Genomic DNA, 27,532 nt, shown 5'->3' with positions numbered 1-27,532 from the left:
CCTTTAATTGGAAATCGGGGATAGAGAGTGAATTATCCTCTCGAGCTCCCCTTCATCTTGGTTTGAGGTGACTACGTTTTGTAACTGCTTTTCCTTCTGTAATGTGCTAAAGTAATTTCTATACGAGTCACCTCGGTAGTTTGGGAATAGCCTCTGTTTCATCGGCCTAGAGCCCTTTACGTTTTTAAGTTTTCACTATCCTGGAGCGCAGGGTACGCCTCCATTCCTTTTGTGTTTGGGCCAGTTACTTAGCCTGTTCCTTTTCAATGAAGGCCCCATAGATTGGGTATTAAATACCCCTGTATAAATTATTTTCAATTTGTAAGTGGTGCCTTGAAAGGCCAGAGATTGTAAGTTGATGTTGCCTTGAGTAGACTTGAGAAACTGAGAGCCTGTTAGCTCTTTTCCAAAATGTTGTAAGAGTAACGAATGCCTCTTGAAGACTAGATGTTGTAATTTTGGGAGCAAGTGCTCTTTCAATTATGGGATTTCTGCCCTTGAATAAATGTGTGCTCTTTTGTAAATTTGAACTAGGAGCTCAGGAAGTGTAAAGGGAGGGGCGTGAAGCCCAGGATCTGTAAAGTTCACTGATCTTGTACTTTCCTAGGCTTGTTTCAAGATTGTCATTGTACTTGATGTATCATTGTTATGAAAAATTGTTAAGTTTGAAGTTATGAAAAAATAAAACCTGCAGTTAAAGTTTTAATTCACCTTTGATATTGTACATAGATCCATTCACCCCAGCACCTTCTTTAACCTCTTTCTGCTCCATGGGTATCCCCGTAACAATTATTTTTATTATTATTATCATCATCATCATCATCATTATTATTATTACTATTATTATTATTATTATTATTATTATTATTATTATTATTATTATTATTATTATTATTATTATTATTATTATCAGAACGTAGCAGCTATTTCCTGTAATCTTTGCACAGCAAACTGAGGTTACAGATTTACGCTTTACAGCCCAATTGATAGACGTCCTCAAGGAAACGTAGTGCGACACATGCATCAAATTAAGGAACAGAGATAAACCAGGCCTAAATGAAGACAATTGCGAAAGACGAATACTACATGTGATGTGCAAAAGTGGTTTGAGATATTAAAGAAAATCAGTATAGATATGAATTCTTGCAAGACTTCTGTTTTACATTTTTACCATCCACGACTTAAAAACATAATTTTACACTTTAGTTCATTTTAATGTATAATATTTATTTTACCTCGAAACTGGGGAATTAATGTTGATACTGCATAACATTATTTTTAAACTTACCATTTACAATAACAATGGGCAGTTCTCAGTCTGGTAAGAATGGGAAGAATATGTTGATTACTGGGAGACGCCGAAGTGCGGAAACTTTTTCCCACAGGAGTTCTTTCACGTGCCAATAAATATACTGACTCGAGGCTGGCGTATTTGAGCACCTTCAATTACCACCGAAACGAGCCAGGTTCCAACCTGTCAAGGTGGGCTCAGACGGCAAGTGCTCTACCGTCTGAGCAACTCAGCCCGGCGGTACGTTCTGATGAATTTGAAAATTTTGTCCAAACTTCAGGTGGATATTGGATGTCTGCAGGAGTATACTGTAAACGTTAAAGAGAAAGTAAAACATTTCATCTAACCTTAGATCCACGGTTTCGATAGCCATTACTTCCTCGACAAAGCATAATTAATTTCCTTCTGGTGGCAAGAAAGAAAGCCCGAATATGGATTTTAAGTTGCCCGATTTCTGATTTCTTGTTTAAGAATTTAGTACTTCACCCAAGAAATCGGCTTTTTCTCCACAACGACTATCCAAGATGGAATCCGCAGCATTTCATTTTAACCTGAGGGAACATACTAAATATTGGTGCACAAACCGCTTTTTTTAAGTCCACATAGACATCGTGGATTGTGGAGAGGATAGAGGCAATGAATGCTCGCTGATGACCAATTTGAATTCAGAAGAGCTATGAGCACCCCGGAAGTGATCCCGGAATTACGAATGATTTTATCAAAAATACTAGGGAAAGGGTAGGATATATACATAGCCTTTGATACCTAGAAAAAGCGTTCGACAAAGCTGCCTGCCAAGTGCTCTTTAGTACGCTGATGGAAGCTGACGTGAAATACAAGGACAGGAAGGTGGTGTTCAGCCTGTACAGAGAAGAGATTGCGGTGCTGAGGTGTGGTGAACACCAAGAAGAAACTAGTATCAAGCAAGGAGTACGACAGGGCTGCTCACTATCACCTGTCCAGTTCAACGGGTACATTCATAGGGCACTAGATGAAGTCAAAGATAGCCTAAACTTGGAACAGCAGGAAGAATTAAGATCCAAGGAGAAAAAACATAGATATGATACGATTCGCCTCCGATATCACAGTGTTAGCTGACGATAAGGAACAATTAGATGATACTCTGACGCAAATGGAAGACACCTTTAGCATTCCACATCATATGAAAATAAATAAAAGCAAAACTAAAGTTATGGTGGTCAGCAGAAATTGCACGGGGACCCAGGCTCGTGAGATGGAGAGAGGCTAGAGACAGTACAGTCCTTCGCCTACCTGGGGAGTAAAGAGTCACATCGTACGGTAGGTCGAGGATGGGTGTTGTAAGCCGCAACCACCGGTCTAAGACCATCTTTAACTCTTTTTTACATCTAACAGCATAGACATGTACCTCCGAAAATATCTTGTCAGAACTTTGGTCTGGAATATGCTATTGTATGGAAGTGAGACTTGGACACTTGGAACACTAAGGGCATTCGAGATGTGGTGTTATCGCAGGATGCTCAAGACTTCCTGGGTGTACTACGTATCGAATGATAGGTAGTGCGGAGAATTGACGAGGAACCACCGTACCTTTGGAAACTCATCAAAACCAAACGAACTATTTGGATAGGACATCTTTTGAGACACGATGGTCTCATTAAAACAATCATCGAGGAAGAAGTTGAGGGAAAGAACATCAGAGGCGAGCACATCAACCAGATATTGGAAAACACTGGCTGCATGGCTTACAGCGCTCTCAAGAGAAGGCTAAAAGCAGAGAAAACTGGCGAGCTGCTGCCAACCAAACTGCGGGTTGATGACAAAATAAAAAAGAAGATAGATGACGTCAGGATTAATGTATTCAAGGTCCAAAATGTACGGGAATCAGAACGAGTAATGTTACATTATTATTATTATTATTATTATTATTATTATTATTATTATTATTATTATTATTATTATTATTATTATTATACATTGTTTTACGTTGCACCGACACGGATAGGTCTTTTGGCGACGGTGGGATAGGAAAGGGCTGGAAGTGGGACGGAAGTGACCGTGCCCTTAATTAAGGCACAGATCCAGCATTTGCATGGTGTGAATTTGAAACCACGGAAAACCGTTTTCAAAGCTACCGACAGCGGGACTCAAAACCTACTATCTCACAAATGCAAGCTCACAGCTGCACACACTAACCGCACGGCCAACTCGCTCGGTGGGAAGAACAGGAATTAATAGGAACTAGTTTAAGTTCCGGAAGTTCGACCTCAGAATCAACTTGAGCACTCGGCAATAAAGACCCTCTTTTGAGGACAATTCCGAAATTCCAGCGTCCCCTAAGACCGATGTTCGTTAAAAGGATGTCCAGCAGACTATTCAAAAGAATAATAATATTATTATTATTATTATTATTATTATTATTATTATTATTATTATTATTATTATTATTATTATTATTATTATTTTCCTACCGCTTTTCCCACACCTGTAGGGTCGCGAGTGCGAACTGCGTCGCACATGTGGATTTGGCCCTGTTTTACGGACGGATGCCCTTCCAGACGCCAACCCTATATGGAGGGATGTAATCACTATTGCTTGTTTCTGTGGTGGTTGATAGTGTGTTGTGTGAATATGAAGAGGAGAGTGCCAGAAGAATTAATGAGAAGTAATTAAAATCCCCGACCTGGCCGGGAATCGAACCCGGGACCCTCTGAACCGAAGGCTAGTACGCTACGCTGACCATTCAACCAATGGCACTATTCAAAAGTATATCATCGGGCATAAAAACATGGTTAGTATTCTTAGCAGTTAAATATTAGATTATTTACGTACAATAATCGGTTAGCCGCTCACTTCCTATGTTGGAAGGTTGCGGGATTGAACACTGATGCTGTTGTGTGGCATTAAAAAGTGCTTCAATGCAGGAGATCTGTGTCGGAAGATTGAGAAATCCATTGACAAATCCCGCTGGAGGACAAGATTCGGCAATTCAGCTTCTCTAAAAATCTATGGGAACGTTAAAACAGTCAAAAAGTGTTAAGCTATTAGGCCCAGTTAAGAATTGCTGGTATATCTAAACCACTGAGCGTATGTTGAACATTAAAGCTTGAAATTTTCTTCACCAAACGGAAACGAAAAATAATTCATGCAGTAGAGGGTCAAGCAATAATTCGGGGGAGACATTCATTCGCTGTGCAATATTCAGCCTCCTAATTGTATAAAGCTTAGCGGGTCAGTCTTACTGATTTAGTAAAGGCGGTTGGTGACACCTGGCTCATTCAAGAACAACTGTCAGGCGTCATGTGTGTTAAAGGGGTCTCATGCGTATTAAGGGGGTCACATGCGCCTATAAATATCATTCTCTACCCGGACTTCACTAATTTGATTGAGAATCCTTTACTTCTGCTAAGGAAGATGAAATTCCTCAACGTACTGTTATCAACTTCTCGATAAGTGAGTGCAATATCTTCTCATATCGATCTCAGTGGCGCAGTCGGTAAGTCGTCGTACGTTACGTATGTTTTCAAGATAGTGGCTTTGATCTCCGATGAGGTCGATGGCATTTGAACGATTGTAAATGTGAGAACTTGGAGGGCGTTGGCTTCCGCTCGTTAATTAACTCCTTGGAACAAAATATCCACCTCTAGGGGTCTTTAAAGTATACAGCGACTGAAGGGACTCTAAAAGCATTTATTATTATTATTATTATTATTATTATTATTATTATTATTATTATTATTATTATTATTATTATTATTATTATTTAGCGAGGTGGGCTGGCGCTGTGGTATAGCCACTCGACTACCAACTCGAGTATTCTGGATTCGAACTGCGATGACTTCGGGATGGATTTTATCTAGGTCCAGCGTGTGACAGTAGGACAGGCATGTGGTATGGCCAAGTCGTAAATTTATCCTGAGAGCTTTACCATACTCACATAAACGTGGGTTGTAGTGAAATAGAATTATTACCTTCTGTATTCTTACAAAGTATAACGCAGACTACTACCGAACGAGTTGGCTGCAGTGTTCAGGACGTGTATCTATCAGCGTGCCTTTGGAGGATGGTGACTTCAAATCCCACTGTAGGCAGCCCTCAACATGGCTTTCCACTGTTTCCCATTTTTACACCAGGCAAATACTGGAGTTGTAGCTTAATTAAGGCCACGGTCACTTCCTTCCCAGTCCTAGCCTTGTCCAATCCCATCCTCGCAATAAGACGTCTCCGAGACGATGCGACGTAAATCCATAACAAATTATACTGTACTCAGTTTTTTCATGTATGGGGCTTCGGACTTCATGATCAAAATATCCGTTTACTCAATAACCGGATGTCTGATAAATTTGCATACTCTGGTGCATACAGTAGTTTTAATTATATAGAGAAAGTGCCCCTTGCCTATTCAGGTTGTATCTATAGGAAAATATTTGTAGCAAACCTAGGGGAATGATTCCTGGTGTCAAAACAAGAAAAAATTTCCTACGAACGTATGTCCTATAGTACGTTGGTATTGAGGTGCAACAGTTCCATATGGCTGCTAACATACTGACGTTATCGTATATTGCTCGTTTTGTTCACCGACGAGGTCAAATTTTAAGAGATGGTTTAACATGCTTTCATAACACACTTGTGAGCAGTTGAAAATCCCCATGGTCCAGTTGTGATGTCCTAATCATCAACAACGCAGTGGACATAATGTATGGTATGGTATTATCCATGATCAGCTGAAACATGCTACGTTAACGACTGAATGGACCAGCGTGTCTGACCTTTTGAGTGACACGCTGCCTATACTACTGCAACATGTGACCGTAGCAGGTCGCCGCATCATGTGGATCGTGAACGATGGGACTCCAGCGCAATTCAGTTTGTATGTACATCGGAGTTTGGATAACACCTTCCCCTGACGGTGGATGGGGTCAGGGCCCAGTGTGTTGGCCTGCCCGGTCTCCTAACCTTAATCCACAGAACTTTCTTTCTAAGGGGACACGTGAAAACAGTGGCATACACTATTCTATTTAACGGCACCAACGACTTGGAACAGCGTAAGAAAAACGCCTGCGCAGCTGTTGGACAGGACACAATTCATGTTGAGAGTGCTCATGGCGCACACTTTGAGCATTCCTTCTGATGTGGCCAATGTATGTCTGTAACTCCGTTGCATGTAACTCCGTAACAACGCATTGTATGGCATATGTTTATAAAGACTGTTTCTTGGTTTGATTTCCCAGGAATCACCTCAAGGTTTGGTACAAATGTTTAAATACACCATGTATATTAGCTGCAAACATAGCACCTCTAATATTTTGAATTGGAAATTCACAGAAGGCGTGGTAGCCTAGTGACGTGGACGCAGTTTAAATCCCGTCCAATGCATGTGGACTTGTTTTTTACAATTGGTTTTACGTCGCACCGACACAGATAGGTCTTACGGCGACGATGGCACAGGAAAGAGCTAGGAGTGGGAAGGAAGCGGCCGTGGTCTTAATTAAGGAACAGCCCCAGCACATGCCTAGTATGAAAATGGGAAACCACAAAAAGCCATCTTCAGGGCTGCTGACAGTGGAGTTCGAATCCACTATCTCCCAAATACAACCTCACATCTGTACACCCCTAACCGCAAGGCCAACTCGCTCGATGTGTAATTTTAGAAATTAAATATCACATCACTGCAGTTCGGACTCCCCGTAAAAGTGGAGGTCTTATAGCTATGAACACAGCGCCAACAATCACATATAACTGTAAACTTTTTTCTTTTCTTTTTTTTTGTGAGTGGAAATGGAGACAGAAAACCATTTCTAGGGATTGTAAACCGTTTCACCTTCCAACCTGTGATTAAGTGTACCCCTTCCAGGTCCCCAAACCAACCGTGTAAGTTCCGAACTCTGGGCAACTGGCGGCTAGCTACCCATCATTCATGTTCACTTTGTTTTAAAATCACGACATTCTACTTTACAAACCATATCATGGAATGTTTATAGAAGGTGCGGAATATCTGAGTGGCTGTAGTCACCAAATTCCGGCTCTGTGGTGTAGGGGTAGCGTTCCTGTCTCTTATCCGGAGGCCCCGGGCCAGGCCAGGAATTTTTACCTGGATCTGAGGGCTGGTTCGAGGTCCACTCATCCTACGTGATTATAATTGAGGAGCTATTTGACGGTGAAATAGCGGCCCCGCTCTCGAGAGCCAAGAATAATGGCCGAGAGGATTCGTCGTGCTGAACACATGTCACTTCGTAATCTGCAAGTCTTCGGGCTGTGCAGTGGTCGCTTGATAGATCAAGGCTCTTCAAGGGCTGTAGTGCCATGCGGTTTGGTTCGGGTTTGTAGTCACCAAATTTCCACCAAGGCGAGTGCAAGTCGAATCCAAGGCAATCTATGTGGGACTTTCGAAATTAAATGTCACGTCCATGTGGTTTTACGAGGTGCCGTGGCTGTGATCGCGAAGTAAAGTCGTACGTTCGTCATCACCATTTGGTTCATTCCAAGCTATGTATGTGCTAACTTATGTGTTAACGTTGTGCCCGTTCGCATCTCGTAGACCATTTACAAAATGGCGGCGTAGGAAGGAATGGCCCATGCGATCTACTAAGGCAATGAACTTCTTATTAATACAGCATATAGGAGGCTATGCACGTCACGGAACGGACTGATTTGGAAGACACTGCAGAACAGTAGAGGCTCATTTTGAATTGTTTTTAAAAAATATATAGCAGCGGAAGGATTGTTTAAAAATATACTCTAAAAATTGCAACTGCAGAAGTAAGACGCAAATACGAGCGAAGCTATACATTTGAAGAATATCTTAAACTCCTGAGGAGGATATTAACTATTTACAATCGGCGATAACATCCGATAAAATAATTCACCGGCGTATGCTAAAAAAAGAGACGAAATATTATAGAAATAAATAATTTGTGGTGAGAGACGTCTGACTTGGATCCGTGAGCAGCCACTCTGCGATTGAAGAAAAGGGATATACCATATTGCAGAACTGATATTTTTGTATGAGAAGATAGTTACCCCTGCGGTAGTAAACTTAATATCTATTTACGGAGAAATTATTACAACCGAAGAAAACTTCGTCGTTTAGAATAGCAATAGAACTATGGAATATGCCATGACTGATTGCTCCGCAAAAGGAATTTTCTTCGGTGTCTGCAGATTTGAAATGATGACTGTCTGCTAAATCTACATGATGGACTGAACTGGGGATATGCACTGACGAGCCAGAGGACCAGCTGATGATGATTGGACCGGCTAATCAGAGGACCAGATGATGATGATTGGATCGGCTAACCAGAGGACCGGATGATGAGGATGAGCACCGGCCAGCCAAAGGACCGGACGATGAGGAGTTGGACCGGCGAGCCATGTGACCAGCTGATGAACAGGAAGATGCTATCCAACCAGAGATCCAGATCCTATCGGAGGTTCTAACTACAACCGAGGAATGGAGCAACAACCAGACCAAACGTAGCAACTGACGAGCTAAGTCCATACATTTCTTTAGTAGAGTAGTTTCTTGTAATCTACACCCTCAATCTAACTCGGCATGTGCTGAATATTTGGTGATATTTATGAATTAATTAAGAACGTGTGTGAAATATAAAGTGAAGTGTGAGATATTTAAGGCTATAAGATAAGATGGAAGTGTAGAATTAGAATTCTATTATGACATATACCGGCTACCGCACTTGCATACATACAGTAGAAACTAGCATGGATAAAAGAAAGAAGTGTTACTTGTGAAGACCTAGTAGCTATGAGTCTATATAACTAGTGAAATTTCGATTAATCTCGTTTACCTGTACAAAGATTACGTCACGAATTACCTGCGCGACACAGTTGAATATAGTCAAGTTACGTATTCCTTTCTTTATAGAAAGAGGGCATTGAACTCGAACTGCAGTTTTTAAGATAAGAGGTTATTAAATACGTATATTACAAGGCAATTCTAGAATGTTTGGCATATAGTTTTGGGTGTAATTGGCTATATGCATACGGCAATATGTATGCCGGTGTTATGTTAATGTATGTTGGAATGGTGTTGAAATGTGATTATTAATTGGAGCATAGTAAGGAATACTTGAAATATTGAGGTTTGTATATATTCTACGGAAAGAGTAAGAATTGCTATTCGCCGAGGAAACGTTGTGTTAGAATTACGAGGTGAGTTTCTGTGCCATATGGTAAGAATATGTCAAAGTGTGAACATCGCGCAGATGACCATTTTAAGGTAAGATTGACATGTATTATGGTAGAATTGTGTATCGTGACAGTTGTTTTTATGTCTGACATTGGTAAATGGCAGGTACCGAGTATATGAGAGTACTTTAATATACGGTTTACTAGGCTCATGACTCAGTATACATGTAATATTCTTTGGTGCGGTGACGTTACAGAATAATATGTAATAATTTCATTCTATACTGTCCATACTTGCCTGCTGCCATTTCTTGATGGATACAGTACTTCTGTATCCATCCCTTGGCACAGGCCAGAGTAAAGTGTAGCTTTCACCGAAGTCCCAGTCTCATCCATGGCTGTGACAATATGGAAGCTGCTGGGGTATGGGTGGTGCTGAGTATTGACATTCAGAGCACGATTAGTGCATCTGAGTGCTATGAAAGGTGTTGCTCATAGGGTCAGTCGTGCTGCAATAGCACTTTCTGACCCAGTGAGGAAAGCAATGGCAAACTACCTCGCTCCTCGTCTTGCTTAGTACGCCTCATTTTGGTGCTGCCATTGGTTTTTGCGGTTTCCTTATAACCGCATAAACTTTGGTGGTGCTATTTGAGGATCCAACCAGCCTCTGGGCTGATGACCTAACAGACAGACAGACTGTCCATACGAGTTGAGTAGCTCGTACACATATGAGATATTGATAAAGAGCAGTTTGCTAAAGCACATTGAGCCGTTGATAGAGGAGTGTGTGGATCAGAAACTACTTGAATAGTTAGATAGATGTTTATTTCTTTTCACGCAGTAATGATTTCAATTGAGGTATTTTAAATATGAAGAATATGATAATGGTTAGTTAGGAGCCATATGTCGTAGGCTTTAGGGAGGTATTGTCTTAGCCCGTAAGTTGTTATTTGTGCGTACTCGAGATATGTGACCAAATAATCAGAGTTCAAATTTATGAATGGAAAAGTTGGTGACCACTTTTACGATTTTATACTCACGCAAGAGTTTGTTTGGGAAATACTTACGTGAAGATATGAGCAGATTTACATTTACAATCTGACTTTTTCCCATTTAATTTTATTACGTTTCAAGTTAGCAAACCATTCATTTTTATCTCAGCCAGATGACTTAAATGTTGTGTGGATAATTTAAATAATTAGCGTGTCAGTATTCACAACGAGTATTTTTATTGATACCGTGATTGCTCAGTGATTTCTTGAATATAATTGGAGAAAATCAATTACTTTTCGGAACATAGCTACGAATATAGAAGTAAATATCTATATGAACTTCAACATTAAATGAGAAAGATTGTAAATAATATAAAGCTTAATCGTTTTACTTTTATTTGAGCCAGCGCTGACTCTAATCCTTCATGCTTAAATATTATTCAGATAATACTACCCAGATTTCACTTTATCTTACATTGAACATTATTTATTCAATAAATATTCTTATTATTTTTCTTTTAGTAAGTGTCTGTGTCTTAATTTCTTTTTGGGTAACGGCTAGGTTGTAAGTTAGTTAATAAGTTTGTAGATATAAGTAATTTATGAGTTTCACAAAAAGAAAAAGATTCTTTTGAAGTTATCGGCCACAGGTTCTGACTTGAGCGTGTAGGTACTCCCGTGACGTTCATCGCAACAGACCGATTCTCATTCGAAACCACGTAAAAAACTAACTATATAAAATCACAGATTTTATGAGCGAAAGTTGGAATACCCTGAGAAGAAATCGAGCTACCGGGATAACTTGGCACTGACCGCTACATAGGCGGGTGCAACGTCATACTTTCATAATGTGTGTACACCGGATATTGCCCCCCCCCCCCGCCCCCGAATCTCACACCGTCTCACATCATTATCATCTTCATACTTTCCATTCTTGAGCTCTGTTCTGTTCTATCCTGTGTCTTTCGTTGCATTTATTTTATTTTATTAGTTTTTTTAATTTTATTTTAACACGATCGTCCCTGATTCGTCTGATGTCCTCTCTAATAGTTCTCAAACATACTCCGTGTGATAGAAAATCTTAATTGGAGCTTAATGTTGTCGTGAGCTCCCGCTTGGAGCGCTGTGCCAGCATACAACGAGCCACCTGGTGACAAACGAGCGTACCACTACAGTTCTCCCACGGCCGACTTGATGCGTCGCTCTAGCTAGCTCGCAGCGAGGGATCCAGTCGGCCGTGGTTCTCCAACGGTAAAGCATTATATTCAAGCCATCATTATTGTAAGGTCTTCCTCGTGAAAAGTGGAGGTTTCCTTCTGAAGACGTGGAGCAAAGTTCTCTGCGAAACGCAAAGAGTTTCACCTTGTTTTCTTGACAAGGCAAAAGCCCATATCATATCTACGAGTACGGGCCGTGAAAGCATCAATTTTAACACGTAAAGCTTATCTTCTGCTAAGCAGACTATAATAAGCGTACGAAATTTGTATTACAAAACATCTCACGGAAAATGGCTACAACATTATTATTATTCTTTCTTTCTTAATCTGTTTACCCCCCAGGGTTGGTTTTTCCCTCGGACTCAGCGAGGGATCCCACCTCTACCGCCTCAAGGGCAGTGTCCTGGAGCGGGAGACATTGGGTCGGGGGATACAACTGGGGAGAATGACCAGTACCTCGCCCAGGCGACCTCATCTGCTATGCTGAACAGGGACCTTGTGGGGGGATGGGAAGTCTGGAAGGGACAGGCAAGGAAGAGGGAAGGAAGCGGCCGTGGCCTTAAGTTAGGTACCATCCCGGCATTTGCCTGGAGGAGAAGTGGGAAACCACGGAAAACCACTTCCAGGATGGCTGAGGTGGGAATCAAAACCACCTCTACGCATTTGACCTCCCAGCCCTCGAAACACTTTTCAAATTTCATGACAAAGCCGGGAATCGAACTCGGGCCCCCGGGGATGGCAGCTAATCACAATAACCACTACACCACAGAGGCGGATATTATTATTATTACCGAGTTCATATTTTTAAATTTTTTCAACGAATGTTCGGCGCAGAGACATGAAACAATTTAACTTGAACTTGAAAACCTGCTCATGGTGAAAAATTGACATAACAAATATTCGGCTCTGTAGCTGAGTGGTAAAAAAGTAAACTCGTTTCCTCATCCCGAGGTTGTGCAGCTCTTTTCAGGCACACCCCCATTGGAGGTGAGCCGCATGTACCATTTCAACCGCGTACCAGCCCTCCTGCCATTCTTAAATTTCTGACAGTACCGGGAATCGAACCCGGGATTCCAAGGACGGCAGCTAATAACACTAACCGTTACGCTACGGAGGCGGACAACTGAGTGGTAATGTGCTTACTTTTGGTCCAAGGAGTCAATAATTCGATTCTCGCCGAACTGTAAAGTGTTAACCGCGTATAGATTATTTCTGAGTTGAGAGTTTATGTGTTAGTATTGCCCCCATGCTTCCCACAACACATGTCTCCACAACTGTACGCACGCAGTTCGTTACATGGAGAGTCTGACTAACAAGTGGCTTCACTTTGGTATGATGACAAGCAAAGATGTCTCTGCACAGACTATGAAAGCCCTTGATAGAGGGGAAGTAATGGATTGCACTATATAGAACCTTTTTACCAAGTGGGATACAGTGTTGCTCAATGTCCAGTATTTTTAACACACCCCCGCCCCCAGAATTAATCTGGTACTCATTTGTTGTATAGCTTGGCTGAAACTCAACATCACGTGTCTCTCCAAAAGTGGAAATCTCGTATCCAATTTCTTTTCCTGGGAACGAACCCACGTACTTCTGGGTGACTGGAGTACGCCTTTACCTCCTCTGATAAGCAGATTATGATAACCATACGCAACTAATATTACAAAACATTTCGCGGAAACTGAGTACAACATTATTATAAACGTGTTCATAAAATGTTTTTAAACGATGAAGGAGCTCTTCCGATACTAGATACTTGTTACAAAACATATCTCATGAAAATAGAGTCTTCTTTCCCAGCATATCGTCGCTGCCGGGGCAAAACCTCCTATGTGAAATATTTTAGCCTAGAACTTTAATGTTATTAGCTTTACGTCCCACTAACTACTTTTACGGTCTTCGGAGCCTAGAACTTTAGGCGGTAAGGTTCTGTCATCTAAGGTGCAATATTGTGTGAATATGGTCAAGGCATTCTCATTCTTCATAATGTATGTGCTGCGGGTCAGTATATCTTCAAGAATATTATCACATAAGAGGTTTTGTCCCGACAACGACAATATGTCCCGCTGCACGGGGTCCCCTATATTGTCATGCCTTCTCCATTTTACTCGATCCTGTACGTCTTCTGGGCTGAGGTCTTCAGCCCACATGTCTTAAGTGTTTGAGTTCATTCACTTTTTCAGTGGTGTTCCACGTGGACGACAACCTCCAGGGTCGAACTAAAGAGCTACTTTTACCACACGTCTGCTGTCTTGACGCATGATATGGCCATGCCATCGGAGCCTTGCCTCTCACTTTTTCTACAATCAGGGCCACGCCTACTCTTCTTCGCACCTCTTCATTTATCACATGGCCGGCACAATTCCTATCCTCGCCGCTAGATGGGGGTTTCATTCATTCCATTCCCGACCCGGTCGAATGACTGGAAACAGGCTGTGCATTTTCATTTTCATTTCTCGTAGCGTGTTAGGCCGGGAGTTCATCAGAGCATTTTCATCTCCATGGTGTTCGACTCGTTGGCTAAATGGTCAGCGTACTGGCCTTCGGTTCAGAGGGTCCCGGATTCGATTCCCGGCCGGGTCTCGGATACTAACCTTAATTGGTTAATTCCATTGACTCGGGGGTTGGGTATTTGTGCTGTCCCCAACATTCCTGCACCTCACACACCACACATAACACTATCCTCCACCACAATAACACGCAGTTACCTACACATTGCAGATGCCGCCCACCCTTATCGGAGGGTCTGCCTTACAAGAGCTTCACTCGACTAGAAATAGCCCCACGAAGTCTGGCTCCATGGCTACATGGTTAGCGTTCTGGCCTTTGGTCACAGGGGTCCCGGGTTCGATTCTCGGCAGGGTCGGGAATTTTAACCTTAATTGGTTAATTTCGCTGGCACGGGGGCTGGGTGTATGTGTCGTCTTCATCATCATTTCATCTTCATCACGACACGCAGGTCGCCTACGGGTATCAAATCAAAAGACCTGCATCTGGCGAGCCGAACTTGTCGTCGGACACTCCCGGCACTAAAAGCCATACGCCATTTCAGCCACAGGAAATTATTATCTCCATGGTATGTGGACGATTTCGCCTTGTTTCCTTGTCAATATTCTGATCCATAGAGAGCTACAGTGCGCTCTTCTGTCTTATTTACTTTTTCGCCTTGAGATATTCACACACACTCACAATCACCACTGATGTGCATTGAGGGTAGTCGCCCTATCGGGCATGTCAGGAGCTAACAAAAGTAATACGGACCCACCTACAAAAATAAAAATTCGCCCCTCCCCTCACCCCTCCAAATGAAATGTAAAACCTATGAATGGTATGATATAAATTTAATTACAGTAGGTAGAAATAATGCAATATATTATCAAGTAATATGAACAATGGGATTGTTTGTTATTGTATGATTATCAAAAATAATCTTTAATAGGTCTTATTTGACTGTCTCCGTGTTTAACGACTGAGCTGCTGAAATGCCAACCATGAACCACTTAGATGTTCGAACTTAACTTTAATTGGTTTCAGTTTTCAGTAATTATAGAACTATACTCGGTAACGGATACCGAATTCTCGGTTATAATAATTTATTAGATTACTACAAAGAAACAAGTATACGAATAAAATGTAATAATAAACTGTTCAAATAAAGTTTGAAAAATATCAAACCGAACAACTGATAAGCCTATTATTTACTTCGCACGCTAAGAGAGCTCGTTCGGAACTGAATTGACTGATTGTTACTACACCAACTTCTTATTGTCATTATACACCGTTGTCGAACACCTTTTTTTTTTGACAAAAGTTAAATGTTGTGCACCGAGCGAGTTGGCCATGCGGTTAGAGGCGGGCGGCTGTGAGCTTGCATCCGGGAGATAGTGGGCTCGAATCCCACTGTCGGCAGCCCTGAAGATGGTTTTCCGTGTTTTCCCATTTTCACACCAGCCAAATGCTGGGGACGTACCTTAATTAAGGCCACGGCCGCTTCCTTTCAACTCCTAGGCCTTTCCTCTCCCATCGTCCCCATAAGACCTATCTGTGTCGGTGCGACTTAAAGCCATTAGCAATACCATGTCCGGTGCTCTCCACATGAACAAAGTATTACTTTTCCTAACTAAAATCTGATATTTTGGTATCAATTTTCATTACCGTAATTATTATTATTTCGTATGGCAAAACAAGGATACATTATAAATACACATAAATACATATAAATACATATTTCTTAAATAAGTATGTAATTTACAGGCCAGCATTCAAAACTTAATGTCCAGACTTTTCAGCCAGTCCACTGCTTCTGTAGAGGCACTATGTAATTCTTGAACAGATCCATTGGATCTTCTTTTTGGGCAGTCCATAACAACGTGCTGGATGGTCTGAGGCACATTATCACAGTCGCAGAATGGGTCTTCAGATTTTCCCCATTTGTGAAGCCAGAATTTACACCTTCCATGGTTTGTCCTGATTCTGTTTAGAGATGTCCATTCCCTTCTCGGTAAATTGAAACCAGGAGGAGCTCTACAAGGATGGTGGATTAAACCCAGGTGGTCAGGATTTGAGGAGGTCTATTCATCATGCCAGATCTCAACAGCATCAAAATGTGTTTCCAGGAGCTTCTCGCCTAACTTCCATGATGGGTTTCTGGACTTTAATCTCTTCGGTTTCTGAGGGTTGCAGTCCTGATGTAAGGGCAGTTGAGGATTACTGCGACATTTCTGCCATTATCTTACAAGAGCCAGTTCTCTTCCTATGTGAAGGGGATGGAAGTTGGATAAAACAGGTAACCATTTTAGGGGTGTCGATTTGATGGTGCCTGATATTGTATTTATAAATACTTTAATTTGGTGTAGGTCGTTCCTGAAGAGTGTGCTGTAGTGTTGCAAGAGACGACAATTTTGCAAACATTGTTTACAACTGTGGTATGTTGCACTCAAATACTGTGAGAGGCAATTCCTCTACGTACAAATTGTAAAAGTAAAAACAAAACAAAAAGTGACTTATTCTACAAAATCGCCTACTTCGTTTGCGTGCAGAGTGACATTTATGCTTTTGCGAAGAGTCTGCGGGGCTCCTTAAAGGCCCGGGCCCAACTACATTGCAGGTCCTGCAGGTCCTGCCCCTGGGCATGTGCTTGTCACAAGAGATCGCCACTTGAGTCATGCTGCATTTACCCTTGGCCTGACATCAACGATGGTGTCACTGTCGGATGTTACCAGTGACCCAAGGTATTTAAACTGCGTGGTCTTCAAGTCATGGTTGTCAAATAACAAACCCGCATAGTGGCTTTATAACCAAAGTAAGTATATTCCGTCTTACTAATAAAAAGTCCTTACACAGTTGTTTAACACTTGTATAGTTATACAGTGAGTAAAATCTGTTTAAGCGTTGTACATTTTTCTTACTAATAAACGTGGTATACGCATTGTATTACTATACAGCACGTATACACTCGTTCCAAGGCGTAGGAATCTCTTCCTGTAGATCACTAACGTATTTCGCACGTTCACCGCCTTTATGATTGCTTCTGCTGGTTATCTACGAGCAAAACTTTCCGGAAAGTCGCGCCGTAGCACGGCATATAGAAAACGCAGTGGCAACACAAAGTGAGACAGCTGGAAATTGGCTTATACTATACTGATATCAACATTTCTTCAGCTTGCTTGTGTAATGAACGCCAAAAAAAAAGAAATGGAAAAGCTTAAGAAAATATCAATAGCTCCTAACTGTGATAGTACGGAAAACGTAAGCAAATGTAATTGCATCGGCGAGTTGAAAAGGGTACACATTCCAAAATCCTTACTTTTCAGGAGAAAGGAAAACCTGTTTTGTAGCTAAAAGAAAGGTTTGACCAAAAAAGTTTCTATAAAGCATTTATACATCATATTTCTGCCTATTCAATTACAAAGTATGGAAACCATATTACGTACTGTTTTCAAGTTATACCACTTTTTATGTCGAGGAATAGCCTATGTTCCTTTTTACACTCAAATTTGAGAAAGATCTTTGTAGAGGCAGATAATGTATAATAAACTCCCAATTTCAAAAGTATATTAAGCAGTAACACATTATTACACAAAAATACGCCCAACCATCATTTCTTTTATAGTTATTCATTGTCATTCCGTCTCTTTAAAGTGTTTTGCTTTACGAAGATGTCTAGCCTCCATAACCTCTGAATGGTGTATGTTTAAAATATCGTGAAGATCATCAACGTTATCGTCCATTCTTTCAATGTGTGTTCAATGTTAAATGGATAAGTCGAATATTTCACCACGATTATATTACTGCAGACAGTAAATACCACGAAAATAAACTGCTCACTCGTTTCTTTTTCCGCTACTCCCTGCTATGCAACGCTTATACGAGGGTCCTGTTCTGTATAAGCAATTCAATGAAAATGAAATGTCTTATGGCTTTTAGTGCCGGGATATCCCAGGACGGGTTCGGCTCGCCGGGTGCAGGTCTTTCTATTTGACGCCTGTTGGCGACCTGCGCGTCGTGATGAGGATGAAATGATGATGAAGACAACACACACATCCAGCCCCGGGGCCATTGGAATTAACCAATTAAAGTTAAAATCCCCGACCCGGCCGGAATTCGAACCCGGGCCGCTCTGAACCGAAGGCCAGTACGCTGACCGTTCAGCCAACGAGTCGGACAGCAATTCAATGAATGACGATAACAGATATATACACAGGAGGCTTATACACGGTTTATTAGTAACGAATTTCAAATACACGGTGTATAAACCTTGTATAAAAGTTATACACCGTTTATTAGTAAGACAGATTATGTATAAGTCACTACCAAATCGGTGATCTGTAATTTGATCGTCGAAATAATAGTTCCAGCACACACACACACACACACACACACACGTACGTACGTGATGCGGAGTCCTATTAGAAAGCTGTCTCTGAGCTTGACATGATGGTATCACAACAGTTGCCCTACGACCCTTGGAGACAACGTTATACGGGGTAGAAAATGTAGAGTGTTATTGAATTTTCTTCATATCGACTTCTCAATGTAATTCCCCCCCCCCCCGATGTGTATATCACTGAATAGAAATTCAGCGAGGTAGTTGGCCGTGCGGTTAGAGGCACGCAGTAGTGAGCTTGCAATTCGGGAGATTGTGGTTCGAACCCCACTGTCGGAAGTCCTAAAGATGGTTTTCTATGGTTTCCCATTTTCACGCCAGGCAAATGCTGGTGCTGTACCTTAATTAAGGCCACAGCTGCTTCCTTCCCGCTCCTAGCCCTTTCCTATCCCATCGTCTTCATAAGACCTATTTGCGTCGGTGCAACGTAAAGTAACTTGTAAAAAAAAAGTAGAGATTTTATCAACCGACATAACATTGCGGTAAAGCTAGGACAATTAGGGCAGAAGTTACACGTTTTCGACTTACAAAAGCACACGCGACTACTAACTGGTACGAAATGATACACTGTGCATGGTCGGGTTATATGATAGCCATCCGTGCCTCTAGGCGACCAACCATGCAAGTTAGTTCGCAACGGTTCGGAAATGCTCGGGCAATGTAAATAACCACCCTTGTTGCTAAATTAAAAAATGGCTTATCAACGTCGATGTTGCCGCCGTACCCGAGTTCGTGCGCTTCGTCAAAAACACCATGCAAATTAGAATGAGTCTACAATACGGTAGCCCCGACGACTTTCTGACGCACTTGCCTGTATCTCACATTCACCAGACTCATCAACGCTATATCCTACTTCTCGTAACATCTCCCGATACTCAGTCGTTTGCGCACCACCGCTGCACTCCCATTCCATGCCACTAACAAGTAAATTGATGTTGCCAAGCCCACACAGTCTTCCACTTCTTTCACCGCCCAAATGCGAACACCTACGGTCGTGTAGATGACACAGCCCACGCCGTGGTTGTTTTTCCTTTTATGATCAATTAGCTCTGCTCGTTAAAGCGCTGGCGGCATTGCAAGTTCACGGAGACTCGCGACACAGATAGGTTTAAAATCCTACCATTCTTGATATTGTTTTCGTGGTTTCCTTTCATCGCTAGCCCCATGATAGGGCGCCTATCTCTTACCCAGAAGCCTCATGTTCGATTCTCGGCTAGTCCAGTGATTTTAATTCTTGACTGAGGACTGGAGCAGGGTTCGCACAGGCACGTAAGGTCAGCTGACGAGGCAGTAGACCCGGTCACACAAACTAACCAATACGGCTGAGGTTGTCACGCTGACCAGGTTGAACTCCAGTATCCACTGGGCAGCAATCGTCTTGTCAGGTCAAGGCTCTAATATGCTGTTGCACAACGGGTTTTATTTGTTTCGGTGGTCTTACTTGAAATCCACGAAAGTAATATAATGGTAATATTCTTACGGCCATGATTGCTGCCATATAAATTCTCACACCAAACATACACTAGCGATAGCAATTTTTTTTTTGTTATTTGTTTTTACAATTTGCTTTACGTCGCACCGGTACAGATATGGCCATTGGCAACGACGGAACAGGAAAGTCCTAGGGGGTGGGAAGGAAGTGGCCTTGGCCTTAATTAAGGTGCAGCCCCAGCATTCGACTGGTGTGAAAATGGGAAACCACGGAAAACCATCTTCAGGGCTGCTGACAGTGGGGTTCGAATCCACTTTCACTCGGATACAAGATCATAGCTGCGCGCCCCTGACCGCACGGCCAACTCGCCCGGTGATAGCAATTTCATTAGATAGCCTACACACTGCAAGACTGCATGGGGTTGTTGGCCACGATGTCCAAATGAAGAAGAAGAAGAAGAAGAAGAAGAAGAAGAAGAAGAAGAAGAAGAAGACGAATTGCATAGGAAAGGAGAATAAAACGAATTCTAACTACAGATTGTAGGGTAACTGAAGGTTTATAACCAGGCAAGTAAACTCACAATATATGAGGAGATTCAGAAGTCAAAATTGTGCGAGACCGACTTCCTCAGATTTTGTACTCTAATACTCAAATTAAGATCTAAGATGGTACTTCATTTCATTTGTTGATATTATGCTACCCAATAACGAACGGATCATTAAGCCGAGGTGGAAAGACGTTCTCAACTTACACAAGAGGACATGAGTTTGATTCCCTGTTAGGAAGTCTAGAAGTTTAGAAACGACATTTAAAAACGCCTGTAAAGGCATATAGTCTTCGGACTTAGTCATCCTACAACACAAACGAGTAACATTTTAAAAATCAGGTTTGTAATTTTACTCGCCTGTTAATATCGTGATCACAACTACACGGGATCTCCAGTTTTACGTGGAATCCGAACTACAGGAACATGACTTCATATCAAAGTGCATTGGTCGGTATTCAATCCGCGGACGCCTTGGTGAGAAGCCAGCGGCTATGTCATTCGGATGTCACGCCCCAAGAGTACCAGTTTAAATTCTGAAGTCTTTTATTTTCACGCCTTTCGTAACTCTTGTCTTTCTTTGGCCGATAACTTCAGTGTCGGATCCCTTCCATTTTTTTCTCTCTGATTAGTGTTATAAAGAGGATGGTTGCCTAGTTCTACTACCTCTTAAAAGAGTAATCACCAACACGGGACTATGGACTTTCCAGGGCACGATAGTCCAGTGATATTGTCAGTGGCGTTCCACCAAGGCACCTGTGGTTCGAATACCAGCCAAAGAAATTCTTGTACCTGAGGTTCAGATTTCACGCAAAACCAGACGTCCGTTGTGCCAATTTGAATGCCTCAAACGTTAGGGTGCTGGCCTTCGGAGATCAAATCCGTGGCTTCGATTACGGCTCAGCGCGGTAATATTTGATGGTCCTCATATACGCTAGTATAATTGCGTAAGAAACTCGTGCGACACAAAACTTCAGCATCATGGCGTCTCAAAAAGAACTTAAGGAATTAGTGGAACGTAGAATCAATTACATTATTATTAGGTCGATGGTTGTGATCCCTATGTCAAAACTCACGAAAAGATACTGGTAGGCTTGCCTTTACCTTATTCTCTCTGTCCTTTAGGTCTTCACAGCCGTCTAGAGATGGCTCTGTATATTTTATGTTCTTTAATACCGGAGCAAGGTAATTACAGAAAATTCGCTTATACACAGAAAAATGGAATATTTGTTGGAATTTGTACACCCACAGGAAGAAAACAGAGTTCAAATATAGTAAGCGCACAAAATAAATAAATAAATAAATAAATAAATAAATAAATAAATAAATAAATAAATAAATTAATTAATTAATTAATTAATTAATTAATTAATTAATTAATTAATTAAATACAAGCAATAAGTGACAAATAAAACTAAAACTAGAAGACCCATGCTGCTCCACAGCATTTCTTAAAATAGGTGAGATAACGTGTCTTGATTTGAAATTGCTCCATGCTCCATAAATAAATAAATAAATAAATAAATAAATATGGGTAGATTTTTAAATATTTACTTTTATGATTTGTATTCTGTTAATTATGAGTCAACTGAATTTTATTAGTTTCTTTATTGTGACGTTGATCGATATTTTACAAACAATGTTGTTGGTTTAAAGTTATTGTTGTGTATTTAATTTTAGATTACACAAGAACCTCGTTTATCCGGCCTTCATTAATCCGGTTTATCCGAATCGAAAATAATAAACATTTATTTTTCCTTTTACAGTATTTCTTTTACAGGGTCGATTCTTCTTTAATGTCTTTTCCGCCAAGGATAGTTAAGGACAGGAATTGGAAGTGATCCGGCCGCGGTCTATCAAAGGTACCATCCCGGCATTCACCTGGAATTGAGAGTGGGAAACTATGGACTCTTCTAAGTTCCTTGACACATTTGCATGCATTCCCGGATGCTCGGACGTAGATGTGAACGACGTAAACGACTGGTTGAAAAATGACCGTAATTCAGACTACGGTACAATGACAGATGAATAAATTATTGCCTCTTGTTCCTCGGCAGGTAATGACGAGAATTATGGTGAATTCGAAAATTAAACCGGCGCTCCATCAGAAGAAAATGACTCATGGAGAGGTAACAATGCAGCTGGACAAACTGATCGCCTATTTAGAATCCCAGACTGAAACCACAACGGCAGAACTGATGTTAGTAAAACGTCTTCGTGATCGTGCTGCGCGCAAATGCTATACAAATGTAAAACAGAAAAAGCTCACACGATACTTTGGTGCATAAAACAGAGTCATAAATATAATAAAAGTGTTCTTATATTTTTTTACAATAGAAAAAAGTATTACTGTACAACTTATGTTAATATATTGTATAACATATATTGTATGTTTTTGTTTTGTTTTCCGGATTATACGGATTGTCGATAATCTGGATCAGTTCCCGTCCCACTTAATCCGGATAAATGAGGTTCTTGTGTATTTTATTTCGCGTGCAACTTCGTACTTGTTGCAGCCCATATTGACTAGGACGTAGTTGATCCTTTTCAAATAAATATTAAAAATAAGTGATAACTGTGTGTATTTACGCATCGCCCTACAGATATGATGTACACATTTCCAACTGCCATTGTGACTGTCACCGATCAGCCTAGCGAAATCAAAAACTGGGAATTCAACACCAATCTCGGTCATTTTCAACATTTTCTTTTTCACCCCTTCTGACCCCTATGCCGATTGATCCTGAAACTGGACTTAAACGCCATCCCGAATAATATGGATTCGACACTAATATTGGTGGTATTCAATTATTTTTTTTCATTTCGCTCCTCTCAACCCTCAACCGTAAAGGTTCTAGGAGAGTCTTACATCCACAGTATTTTTTTCACATAGTATAATGTGTACTAAGTCTGGTTGAGAGCTATGCTGGAACATATACAGTGCATAACTGTCTTGTTCGTACACCCCACTTAGCAGATATAATGTCTTTATAATTTACAAATAGTACATATCCAATGCACGAAACTTGGATAAGTTATTGCACAAGGTGTTGAGAACTTGATGTTAGCGATCAAAAGTCTCGGTACATCATTTTAAAATAATAGGATTGAAATATATTGTGTAGTGGCCTATTTGCTTGCAACAGTTTTGTTTGTACATGTTCACTGCCTCGCATTCGCTCGGGAACACTCCTAGTTAGCTAGTGTGATCTGTGCAGTGCCAGTGTGTATAGTTTCGCAGTTAGTGCACCAGGCCGTGTTTTACATAATGCGTAAAAGAACGGAGTTTAAGTGACGAACTGAAAAATGTAATTTTATCTCCTGGATTGCAAGGGTATTCTTTGCGTGAAATTGGACGCAAAGTAAATAAACCGCATTTCACAATACACTATGTGTTGAACAAATTCAGATATAGAGGAACAACAAAGAATTTGCCAAGAAAAGCAAAAGATAAGATACTGAATACGAGAGATGAGCGTTATATTGTGAAACTAGTAGAACAGAATCCACAAGTAAGTGCGCTCAAGATCCGCGTAATGCTGGAGGAAGTACGAAGAAAACATCAAGTCAGACAAATGGTAGGGTATTGTGGAAATATGATTATCACGGTAGCCGACCACGAAAAAGGTCGTTTGTTACTAAGAAAATTCTACAAGCCAGAATGACATTTTGCAGAGAGTATGAAAACAAGGATTATACGTTCTGGAACAAAGTTATTTGGTCCTATGAGACCAAAATATCTCTATACGGTTCGGGTGGAAACAGTTTATGTATGGAGAAAAGTAAAGACAGCGAATAAACCTGCAAATACGCTACCGACCATAAAACATGGTGGTAGATCAATTATGATTTGGAGGTGCATGTCACCTTGTGGAGTGGGAAATATCAAAATCTTCAATGGCATCATGGACAGATGGGTAATTTAAACATTTTAAGGAACAATTTCAAACAGAGTGCTGTAAAAATGGGGTTGGGGTCTCGCTACATCTTTCAGCAAGACCCCAAGCTCACAGCTGATATTAGCAAGCAGTGGTTGATATGGAGCGCACCAACGCAACTGCGAACTCCTACCCAATACCCTGACTTGAGCCCCATAAAACATTTGTGAGTCCATCTAAAAATAAGGGTTTATGCAACGAAACCTCAATCACTTGAGCAGTTAAGTATAGTCAACGAAGAATGCGGTAAAACCGACCCGGAAAGATGTGAGAAACTGGTTCATTCCATGTGGAGAATGTGCAAGGCAGTTCTGAAGACAAGAGAATACTCATCGGGGTATTAAATCCAAGGTAACAAATGTTTTAAGTGAATTTTTCATTTTCTTCTGTAAGTGTACAAACAAGATTGTTGCACGATGGAACACCCGGTTTTGGTACATTGTTTGTATTCGTGTTAAATTGTAAGATCACAGATCTGTGTTTTATTATTTACATTGTTAATTCGTGTATCTATTACGACATGGGCAATAAAAGACAACACAATAATTGTATACATAAGTTTAACCGTTATTTCGTTGCAATAAGCTGGTGTACAAACAAGACTGTTATGCACTGTATACCGAGCTCGATAGCTGCCGTCGCTTAAGTGCGGCCAGTATCCAGTATTCGGGAGATAGTAGGTTCGAACCCCACTGTCGGCATCCCTAAAAATCGTTTTCCGTAGTTTCCCATTTTCACACCAGGCAAATGTTGGGGCTGTGCCTTAATTAAGCCCACGGCCGCTTCCTTCCCACTCCTAGCCCTTTCATTTCCCATCGTCGCCATAAGACCTATCTGTGTCGGTGCGACGTACAGCAACTAGCAAAAAAAAAAAAAAAAAAGAACATACATACATAATCGTGGTCATTTTGGACCTTCTATTTTTCGCCCCTTCTCTCCTCCCCATGCCGATGGTGGCAGAAGTTGGACTTAAATGTCACCTGGAGTGTCACTATTCATCTCAGTGACTCCAAAAACTATGGATTCAACACTGATATAGGTCGTATGCATACCACTCCCTCCCCAGTCCACCTCTAGGGGTGATAGGTGTGTCTTACTCCCACAGTATTTCTCTTCAGATAGTATTAAGTCATATGTGTACCAAGTTTGATTAAAATTGCAGGTTTGCCTATAATCCCTGTCACCGTATCTTTACGTAAAGCTATTACTCCTGAAGTGTGTTCAACCCGCCAAGCACAGAATTATTGCGGGCTAGGGTAAGACTACGCCTGCAATTATTGGAGTAGTCATTCAATGATTCGATTTCAGGATTACTCGACTGAACTCAGAGACCTATCAGTGCCTGATGATTCACCGGCAGGTAATTCTGGAGAGAATAAGATAAAAATTAAGCAAATCGCTCCAGTACAACGTCCGGACGGACTGGACAAGCTTTTTTTAGTATATAGATATGTAATAAATGTTCTATTGAGATACCGTGTATCCTAGAATGAAAACAGCATTCATTTTCCGTTAACGCTCGTGAACATCCACTGCAGTTAATTTCGCTAATCAAACATGGGGTACCGTTTATTAAAGGACCCTCAAGGAACATCTGATACACTATTTAAGTACAGTGGAATTCAGTTAAGATTCGTAATACCAGTCCTTACAAGACGTACGTACACCTGTGAAGAAACACTTAAATATAGCGGGCGAGTGGCTGTGTGATTTGGGTCACGTAGCTGTCAACTTGCATTCGGGAGAAAGTGGGTTCGAACTCCGCTGTCGGCATTCCTGAAGATGGTTTTCCGTGGTATCCCATTTTTACACCAGGAAAATGCTGGGGCTGTACCTTAATTAAGGCCACGGCCGCTTCCTTCCCTCTCCTAGCCCTTTCCTATACCATCTTCGCCATAAAACCTGTGTCGATGCGCCGTAAAGCAAATTGTGAAAAAGCACTTAAATAATTGTAAAGCACAACTTGGCATGCAAATTATGCAGGAAGTAATGTAGAAAGAAGTTACCCATCATAAACTGCACATGCGAGGTTCATGCCCACAAGAGATAACTTACAATATATTAGGGAACATCATAATTAAACCAAAGGAATCTAATACCGACTCAGTACTGAGACTGTATACTTGACCTAAAAAAAAAACTGTTTTGTGTTGGACTAAAATTATCGCAATGAAACATGGAAGGAATATCAATTAAGCCAAACTTAGTGATAATCGTTATTCTGCCGTAATATAATAACTACACACTTATCTTTCTTTCTTTCTTTCTTTCTTTCTTTCTTTCTTTTTCTTAATCTGGTTATTCTCCAGGGTTGGTATTTCCCTCGGACTCAGCGAGGGATCGCACCTCTACCGCCTCAAGGGCAGTGTCCTGGAGAGCGAGACTTTGATCTAGGTATACAACTGGGGAGGATGACCAGTACCTCGCCCAGGCGGCCTCACCTGTATGCTGAACAGGGGCCTTGTGATGGGGATGGGAAGATTGGAAGGGATAGACAAGGAAGAGGGAAAGAAGTGGCCGTGGCCTTAAGTGAGGTATCATCCCGGCATTTGCCGGGAGAAGTGGGAAACGATGGAAAACCACTTCGAGGATGGATGAGGTGGGAATCGAACCCACCTCTACTCAGTTGTCCTCCCGTATCTGATTGGAGCCCGTTCCAGCCCTCGTACCACTTTCCAAATTTCGTGGCAGAGCGGAAATCGAACCCGGGTTTCCGGGTGTGGCAGTTAATCACGTTGACCAATACACCACAGAGGCGGATATTACAAATAAAATAGTCATTTATTGTTTCAGTTTTAAAATGGAACGTGGTGAACGGGAGACAATGTTACCAGATTTAAAAGTAATATTTCGGAATATAGTGCTCGAAAACTTCCGAAGATCTGATCAAAATTTCGGAAGATGTTTAGAAATATGCCAATTTCCACTTCCCAAAAAATTGAATTATTGTACATTTAACATTTTGTGATAAACCAGAATAACTTTCAGTCATTCATCTGAAGATCTTCCGCCATACGTCAGCCTCGTGTCGGTATATTTACCGGCATGTAAAAGAACTCCTGTGGGAATAATTTCCAGCACCTCGGAGTCACCGAAAACCGTAAAAGT

The 27,532-nt window shown here is 41.2% G+C and overlaps 1 protein-coding gene across 1 annotated transcript in view; it reads right to left on the bottom strand.

Moving 5' to 3' along the window:
* Nucleotides 1–27,532, bottom strand: part of LOC136867265 (probable cytochrome P450 49a1) — a 131,457-nt gene that overhangs the window by 102,734 nt on the left and 1,191 nt on the right. The gene's annotated exons all lie outside the window — the stretch shown is intronic.

Source organism: Anabrus simplex, chromosome 3 (genome assembly GCF_040414725.1).
Source record: "Anabrus simplex isolate iqAnaSimp1 chromosome 3, ASM4041472v1, whole genome shotgun sequence".
In the NCBI taxonomy this organism is placed as follows: Eukaryota; Metazoa; Arthropoda; class Insecta; order Orthoptera; family Tettigoniidae; genus Anabrus; species Anabrus simplex.
Note: the sequence above shows the minus strand (reverse complement) of the source record. Positions and strands in the feature narration are given on the sequence as shown.